The following is a 9,745-nucleotide window of genomic DNA, read 5'->3' on the forward strand; positions in this document are numbered from 1 at the left end:
ATCATTGATATCACTGCCTCTTATCCTGCCCCACCCTCTACATTTCTGCCTTTATCCATCCTCAATCTACTGCCCAACTTCACCCGACTTTCCTGGGGTCAGTGTGAAGCCTTAAGTGAATGCCTGTGAAATACTTAACTTGATGCCCGGATCATAATAAGTACTAAACAAATGTTCATCATTGTCCAAGGTGACATTATTCTTCTACCTCATAGCTTTCACTGGTCACCTCTGTTTACAGAATAAAGTCCAGATTACTGAGTGTAGCATTCAAGGCCCTTGAAGATCAACAATCCACCTGCTCCAAATTTTCCAACTCTGTTCTTGTCTTCTGATAGAACTAACTGTAGGGGGAGGACCAGCGGCGGCTGAAAAGATAAGAAGTATGAAATATAAATGACCTTTATTTTGAGAATATGGGGAGAGACACCCCCGACTCCCTGGGGCATGGCATCTCCATCCCGGGGCCAGCGATCTCTCCACGGAACATGTGGAGTGAGGCACATAAGTAGCCTCAGCTTGGGGTGGAACCTAAGGGGGGCATTAGGGATGCACAGGTAGCCCATTGGTCTTAGTTTGGCGCCAGAGGTAGATTCCTAAGGGCGGGGGAGATAGGAGCTCTTTGGTTCTGGCTACTGTATCCGGCCTGGGCCAAAACCCTTTCATCTTCTATCACTCTTCTTCCTTGAAATACCTTTTCCCCACATTGCCTGTTAAAACCTGCCCACTGAGGCCCAGCACAAATACAATTTCCATGAAGCATTTCCTGATTCACTTAATCATAATTAATCACCTTTTCTCTTGGGCTCCCATCAGGTTTAATTTATATTTCCATTCTACTTCTTTTAGCTTGTTTGTATTAGCTAATTCTCTTATCTGACTTCCTACTTCCCTCCAACTAGAAAATAATCCCTCAGTGCAAACAAAGTTAGCTGAGTCTGGGGATGTTGGTGTCAGCAGTGCAAAATATGTAGGTGGGGCTAACCAACCTGCAAGACAGAGCAGAAAAGGAAAGGTCCTGAGAGTAGAAATAGGTTTGTGAGGGCACTGGTGAAGAGAAGTTTATCAGAGTCAGGGTGACCAGCTGCTAAGAAGTAGAGATTTCTAGTAGTCGATAGTTCAGGGAAGGTGAATGTTCTTCAGACAGGGTGTGGACTTTGAGTACAGACTATTTTCACATGAACTGTTTTCAGCACTTGATGAGGCAGCTGCCTCAAGGAGGTGAGTAGTGGAAGCAGTTTCTACCTGTGCCTCTCTGCCCTCTCACTGTAGTTAGTAGACCTGAGCACAGGCTCCAGATTCCTGCATTGTTCTGCGTTGAGTAAAAGAGGTTAGAAGGGAGCCTCCTAGTCATGTGCACCCAGTTGGGGTGGAGGTGACCGGATTCCTTGGCAGGTGGCTGCTAGTATACTCCTACCCCTTTGGCCAAGGAAGGACAAGAAAGTATAGGTTCAGGCCAAAGGCAAGTGCGCCATCCAATTAACATTCTGCCACGATTCCTCCTTAGACACAAAACTACCTAGATTTTCCTTCATTCTAACTGGGCATTTTTCTTCCTTTTTCTGTTTTTTTTTTTTTTTCTCCTTTCCTTCTTTTCCCTTCCCATCCACATCTGGGTCACCTTGGTTCATCTTATCTTTATAACTGTTTGAATGTCCAGACCAACAGCTTCCTTGTTCCAGGATAATTTTTACAAACACAGTTTATTTCCCCAGAATCAGTATGTAGTCCTTCTCAGTGACAAATGTCAGGAAAATCAAGTAGGGTAGAGTGCTTCCCAGTGCACAGGATTCAGGAATAAGGGCTGCTGGCCTCAGTGCCCTGTGCTGACCACTTCTATATCCAACCTTCATGGGCAGGGGAGATATGTAGACATTTACCACCTTACTAGTTTGATTTTGAACACCCTTTAAAAGAAACAAGCACCCCCTCCCCCATTTCATTTAATTAGCCTTTGTGGATAAAGCTCTTGGAAAGCTCCCACCTTAGATCCTCCAGGAGGATGGGGTAGGGGCGGAAGCAATGAAGGTGATTGTCAGTGCACCTTTTGTCTGTTTGTGGAGGAGTTTACCATTCCGCACTTTCCAGTTTTCTTTGATTTTATTTCATGATCACTAAGAATTTTTCAGATTATAATTTATTCATTCTGCAGATTGCTCCAGAGAGAATATCTGGTAGTCCACAACTTGAGAATCTGGGCTACTTAATAATCATCTTTTTCATGATAAGATTAAAACTTGAAGTGTGACTTGGTAGAAAAAAAGGGAAGAGGCATTGAGGCTGAAAACAGATAGCACTCTCTTCTCTTCTACAAGTCCCCTCTATGTACTGCTACACATTTGCTTAAATAGATGAATCAATGGATACTCCTAACAGATATAAATAAAAGGCATAGAAGTCCTGGCTAAGGCAAAGGATGTGGGTGCGGGGAAATGGGGAGAGAGCTTGCTGAAGGGTTAGGGAAAGATTTAGGGACTGTCTGTGTAATTGAGTCTTGGGCCTCACTGAAGCAGTTTGATCCTGTTACACTATTTTCTATTTCCGCAAATTACTGCCTGCAATTATAGACTGAATTCAGTAAACTCATTTGAGTAATTTATAGCCTCCCTGCTTTTCTTTAGTATGCATGAGTAACCAAATTAACTCCTGAAACTTAATTAATAAAAGTCCTTCTCCAGGTACAAAGATAGAAAAGGCAAAAAGACACCCACTCCCTAGTTTTTGCTGCACTTTATTTGCCCCATTTGAGGCATGCTCCCACAATCATTGCACATGAATTGGTCAGCAACTTTCCATCTTTGCTATTCAGTAGAAAATTCTTCCAAAGTAGAGTAAGGTCTAACGATCTTAGTCTGATGTCTAATTCCTAATGACTCCACTGCTTTCTCCTACTTAAGGTAATAAGTTCTGTTAGTCTGTTTTCTGTTTCTATAATAAAATACCTGAGACTGGGTCACAATAAAGAAGAGGTTTATTTAGCTCCTAGATGTAGAGGTTCAAGGGTGTGGCACTGGCATCAGCTCAGATCTCTCAAGGACTTCATGTCAATGGTTTTGTAATAGCAGAGGTATGTTCCAGAGAGATCACAGAGTGAGACTGGAAACCAGAGTAGGGAAGAATTCTTATAAGAACTGAGGACCCCAGGGAGTGCCACCTCAATCTCGGTGACCCAGCTAACTCCTACAAGCTCCAGTCTGCTCCTGTGACAGGTTCATACCACCATGGGGACTCAACTTCCAGCATAGGAACCCTGGGGGCAACACATTTAATCCATAGCCAAACCACAACATAAGTAAAAATAAAACAAAATACTTGTAGTTCATAAAGCTACCTTATTACTTATGATGTATTAAAATAATTAAATTTTCTTCTGCCTAGATAACATTTACATGTCATTTAGAGATAAAATAGTGCCAAAAAATCTCTATAATTAAATACCATAAACCTTACCCCTCCTCTACCCACATCTGCTTTTTCTTTGTTGCTCTGAGGATTGAACAGAGGGCCTTGCATTGAGCCTTTTTTTTTTTTTTTTTTTTTTTTTTTTCTGACACTGGGTCTCTCTAAATCACTAAGTTGTCCAGGCTGGGTTTGAAATTGCAGTCCTCCTGCCTCAGGCTCCCAGAGTGCTGGGATTGTAGGTGTTAGAGTTTATATCTTTGTGGGGCTCAGAGACCAGTTTTGTGAAAGATGATTGGATTATGGGAGTGATGCAACTGACTTGTTAGAAGGTGAGGTCTGGCTGGAAGAGGTGGGTCACTTGGGGTCATGACCTGCAAGGACAAATCTCCCTACCAATCTCTCCTTTCATTCCCTTTACTTCCTTTCTCCCATCATTCTCCTCTTCATGCTGCCTTGGAGCCAGCCAATCAAAGACTGAAATATGAACTAAAATAAAGTTCCTTTCCTTTAAATTTGGAATTTTGTACTAGCAACAAAGAAAGTAAAAGACAACAGGCATGTCCAGCCAACTGTCATCCCTACACTAAGGGGCAACCACCTTTGTTTCTGAATTTGATTCCCACAGTGCTTCCTTCAATATCTCTAATATCAGTATGGGCTTATCACTATTGGACATCACCTATTAACCACTGTTAAAGTAGACTATGCTTTAGCTCTGTATGCCTTCCCAACCCTTCTTGCTTCTCACAATAGAGTAACAAAAGTGATTTTTATTTTCTTTAACTTCCATAAAAATGCATAAACCTCTCTTTCATATTTTGTCAACTTCATACTTCATAAGGTTATGAGGTTATCATAATTGTACCTATGATTATTGCTTGCATTTTTTTACTTTTACATTTTTTTAAGTTTAAACTTAAACTCTCAATACATTCTTTTAATGTATTGAGAGTTTAAGTTTAAAGTGTCTTAGTCTGTTTTCTGATGCTACAACAAATTGTATAATGATAGGCATTTATTACAGAAAAGAGCATCATGGTAGGAATATGTGAGAAAGGGAGACTAAAAACCAGAGAGATTCAAGAGCCTACTTGCTCTTTAGATAACAACTCACTTTATAACTAATATACTAAAATCTGTATTCACTGGATTATATATTACAGTGCCATATATTGTAATAGAAGACTACTAAAAACCTCAATCTCAACTATTAGGATATTTGTCCTTTGAAATATAGTATATCTACACATCACCTCACTGCTACAAAACAGTGACTACTTAGGAATGGAATGATAAGTTTTTTTAAGTGTATGTTTAATGTTTGAACAAACAGACAAGATGCCTCCACACAAATACTAACACATGAATATTCATAGTGGCTTTATGTGTATGAGTCAAAAACCAGAGACAATCTAAATATCCATCAAACTGGGCCAAGGATATAGCTCAGGGGCATAGCGCCCACCTGGGAAGTGTGAGGTCCTGAGTTTGATTCTCAACACCAAAAATAAATAAACAAATCCATCAATTAATGTGTAACTGTGATTGATTCATTCAATGGACTACTACTCAGCAATAAACAAGTATAAACAACCAGCACATGAGTAAATCATAATTTTACTGTGCTAAGTGATCATATAGTTTTGGAAAATGAAATTTAATTATTAGTGACAGATTGTAGACCAGAGATTGTTTGGGGACAGAGGAGCTAGAGGGATAATTAAAAAGAAGCACAAAAAATTTCTGGGAGGAATATAGATATTTTTATCTTAGTTGTGGTTTAAATACATAACAAAATGAATCAAATTGTATATTTTAAATATTTTATTTTTGTTTTTCAGTTGTACATTTCATTAGACATGAGGAAAATATTATGAAGAGTATGGTGAATATTTTTATATGTTGTTATGAAATGATTTCAGGACATACAAATAAAAATAGTAGGAAGAGAAATGCACACAATATGCCACCATTTATCTAAGAAAATGAGACATACAAATACCCATATGTTGCATGTCACACAACAAATACATTTATATGTGTAGGTACATATATGGACATACATTGGAATATTGTAGGTTTGGGTCCAGACTACTACAATAAATCAAATATCACAATAATTGACTCACATGAAGTTTTGACTTTGTAGTACATGTAAAAGTTGTGTTTATGGGAAGTTAAGTCAGTAAGATTGAACGTGCAACCTCAGCCTGGGCAGTTTAACAAATTAGTGAGACTCTGTCTCAAAATAAATAATAAATAAATAAAAAGGCCTGGGTGTATAGCTCAGTGTAAAGGCCCTGGATTCAATCCCTAGTGCCACCAAAAAAGTTATGCTTATACAGTACTTCAGTGTACAAAGTGTGCAATAGTATTATGTCTGAAAAGTAACACACATACCTTAATTAAAAATATTTTATTACTGAGAAAGCTAATGGTGACCTGGGTTGTTAGAAAGTGGCCCTGGTAGATTGATTGACAGAGGATCACCAGAAGCCTTTAATTTGTAAAAAATATTCTATATGTGAAGAGCACTGTACTTATATGTACACATATACTTGCTTATATAAAAATATGAAGTGCAAACTATAAAAACAAGCTAAGCTTCTGTAGGGAGAGGGAGGAAATAGAGTGGAAATGATGATAGGAATACACAATAAATTCTTTAAGTAACTTTATAGATAACAGCTTTTGAAGTATGTTGACAGCCCACACAATTCCAAAGCAAAGTTAAATTTAGAAAGGCAACACAAAAAACTTGAAAACAAAAGGAAATAATCCTAACTATACTCCAGTCAGTGACATTACCATGCACAGAGAGAGGCTATTTCAGGTAACTTCACAGTACAATAAATATGACTGTGTAACTCCAGAGGAGAACTGGAAGAAAAATCTTAGACTAGTTATTATATTTTTCCACAGTAATTTTGATTTCATTACTCTTAAAGTTATATTGTGTTTTTATCTAGGATAAGACAGATGCATAATTAAATTGGTGTTGCTGAGAACTGGCACATTCAGCGTGGAAGAAAGGAGGCAGAGACACTTATCAAAAAGAACCAAGGAAAAGTCCTGAGTCTTGAATTTAAATTGGAAGTAATGATTTATCCTAAAGCAAAACATGCAAACAAAAATATTTCCTAACTCTTTACATTTAGAAGATTTAGTAATAATGGTCAACAGTTAATGGTGAGAATCCCTCAGTAACAGTTGTCAAGCCTGTAGCAAAGCAGACCTCTGCCCAGACTGCAGTCACGAAGCACCACTGTGCACTAAAAAGAACCAGAATAACTCAGAGAGATGGCTAATTTTAGATCTGGGGAAGGAAGCGTACAAGATGATCTCGGAACATCTTGTCATATCAAAAGCAAAAATATTATGAAATACTATTAGAATCATGTCAAAGAGATCTAGAAGCCAATTTAAAGACTTTCACTGGCCAAGGGCGGGACAATATGAGCATTAATAAAAATAATATCTACACTAACTGGAAACATACCAATTTGTATGTATGATTTTATGAACCTATAAAAACAACATTAAAAGTCTCTTTTGGAGGATGCTGGAGTATCAACTCTTTAAAGCTGGTAATATAAGGACAGAAGCAATAATTTATCTTGTTTTCATCTGAGTTGTACCTAAGGATAACAAAGTTGGTGGTGACAAAATGTTTATAGAAGTGTCTCATATAATACATGAAAAATAAATGATAGAATTAGAAAAAAAGTTTTAATTGCCAGTGGATTAATGAACCTATGTAATGGTCATTTACATAGTGACTATATTACAGTCACTATTATCAAAATAAAAAAAGAGAACCAGTTTGGCCTTATAAGCCTCCAGAAAGTAGTAAGTAGAACGGCCTATGAAGCTGACTTGCCAAAAATTCAAATTTGGAATCTGGTCAAGCTTTTACATCTGTTTACCAATTTAAAAATATTTCAAAGAACAAAGAACAGCAATGAAGACTTAGTTAAAAAAATTCAGACTATGAGAAATTTAATGGGACCAACAATGTGAGTTCTACAAAAATAAATTTAAAAAATCAAATAAAGTACAACTGTGGAGGATGTTCTTATAGATTAAGAGACTTAAGTGCCATCCTCTGTTAGACAGTTTTCAATTGCTATGACAAAATACCTGCGATAACTTAAAAAGAAGCCAAGTTTATTTTGGCTCACAGTTTCAGAGGTCTCAGTCCATAGCTGCTTGGCTCCTTGCTTTGTGACTGTGGCAGCGCATTATATAATTATATCATGGTGGAGCATATGGTGGAGGAAGGCTGTTCATCTCAAAGTGTTAAAGAGGAGAGTGAGAAGGAGGCAAGGGGAGGGAGAGGGAGAGAGAGAGAGAGACAGAGAGAGAGAGAGACAGAGACAGAGAGAGAGAGAGAGAGAGACAGAGAGAGAGAGAGAGAGAGAGAGAGAGAGAGAGAGAGGAGGAGATCTGAAATTCCTTCAAGGACATGCCCCCAAGACCTAACTTCCTTCCAATAGGTCGCACCCACCAAAGGTTCCAAGTCTTCCAATATAGCCAGAGGCTAGTGACAAAAGTTTTCGCACAGGGGCCTGTGGGAATACTCCTTACATAGCACACACCAACTAATGTGCAGAGTGTATTTGAAGGACTGTCAGGGCTAAACACTGAACTGTTTATAAATGTAACAATAATAATGACTTCAAAACATTTCCAAATAACACAGAAAGTAGAGCAAGTAAGTAGAAAGTAGAAGTGAAACAAATTGGCCGTGGAATCCTTTGCAGTTGAGAAGAGCTGATAGGAACACAGAGGTCACTGCACTGTACAGTACTTTTGTAAGTATTTCAAATTTTTCAAAATAAAAAATAAAAGCAACACATATTTCAAAACCACGCACATATTGCTACAAAGTTGAGTAGTATACTATGCTTCCAAAAGTCTTCCTACCTGTCAAAAGAAATGTTCCTAACAGCAAAAATAAGCAGACACCCCTTTTGTCACTATACTAATTTTAAAATCTTTTGTTACAGTTTAATGTTTCATAGCTGAGCCGTAATTTTTTAAAAAATACATTTTACCTTTCAGAACAGATTAGAGTTACCTTCTGGAAGCTCACTAACCTCATTTTATCCTCCATATAAACTGGCTGCTACACATTTGAAGTTTGATTTTAAAAAATGAAAGAAAGAAAGAAGACTTTGTACTTTTCCTGATGACTTTTCTAATTGCTTTAACATATCTGCAACTTTATTTTCCTCTAGATCTCCAATATATAGACTCCCTCTTAAAATTAGAAACTTTAATCCTAATTCCTTTCTCCTCCAAACTGAACTATACACTTTCTAATTGATTGTGTCATTGTTATACTGAGTCTTGCTTCTTTTTTCTCTTAAATATATTCTGTGGTATTTTTTTTTTCTTTTTTCTTTTGCCTTTGCTGTTCTTTTGGTGTTTTGTTTGAACCCTTATTTTCTCAGCAGTATACATTCAAATAGTTCACAAAGAAAGGGCGGGTGAAAGGCAGTTTTTGAGGCCTTGCAGCTTTTAAAAGTTTTTGGTTTTGCTTTCACATTTGATCAATGATTTTGATAGCTATCAAAATTCCAGTTTCAGCAGGGCGCGGTGCTGTACTTCTGCAGTCTCAGCTACTCAGGATGCTGAGGGTCTCGAGTTCAAGGTCAGCTCAGGTATCTTAAGGAGACCCTGTATCAAAATTTAAAAAAGAAAAAAATGTTAAAGGCCTAAGAATGCAATGGCAGAACCCCAATCTTCAGTATAAATTAATTAATCAATTAATTAATTCCCAATCAAAATCATTTCCCATTCAAGCCTTTGAAGGTACTTTTCTTTTGCTCTAATCTGGCACAAAAACCAATACAAATCATGTTCTTTTACAGGTTCTTTTCCTCCACTTTTAAAATTTTCTTTTTATTCTTGAACATCTAAACTTTTCCAGTAATGCGGTTACGTGATGCTGCTTCTGCATTCATCTTGCTCTTGATGAAACAGTTACACAGTAACAAAAATAAAATAAAATTAAGCTTATAGATCATATATTGTTCAAAGTATTTTATAAGTATTACTACACAAAACAAACTTGTGAAGTAATTATTTCTCCTTCTTTACGGGCGAGGAAATCAAAGCAGAGGGAAGATAATAGCAGTATCTTATCTATCTCACCCAAATACCTTTTTATTTATGGAAATTTTTATTGTATTACTTTTTTATAATGTTATTGCTTCCATTATTTCATTTTCTCTTTTAAGAATTTTAGTTTTTGTCTCCTGACACAAACCTTCATATGACTGAATCTCCATATTATGTTCTGCTTATCTTGTAAGTGGTATCAGCATGGTAACAGAAT

This window comes from Cavia porcellus, unplaced genomic scaffold (genome assembly GCF_034190915.1).
Source record: "Cavia porcellus strain 051 isolate PalLab524CR breed Dunkin Hartley unplaced genomic scaffold, mCavPor4.1 scaffold_1, whole genome shotgun sequence".
NCBI classification, from domain to species: Eukaryota; Metazoa; Chordata; class Mammalia; order Rodentia; family Caviidae; genus Cavia; species Cavia porcellus.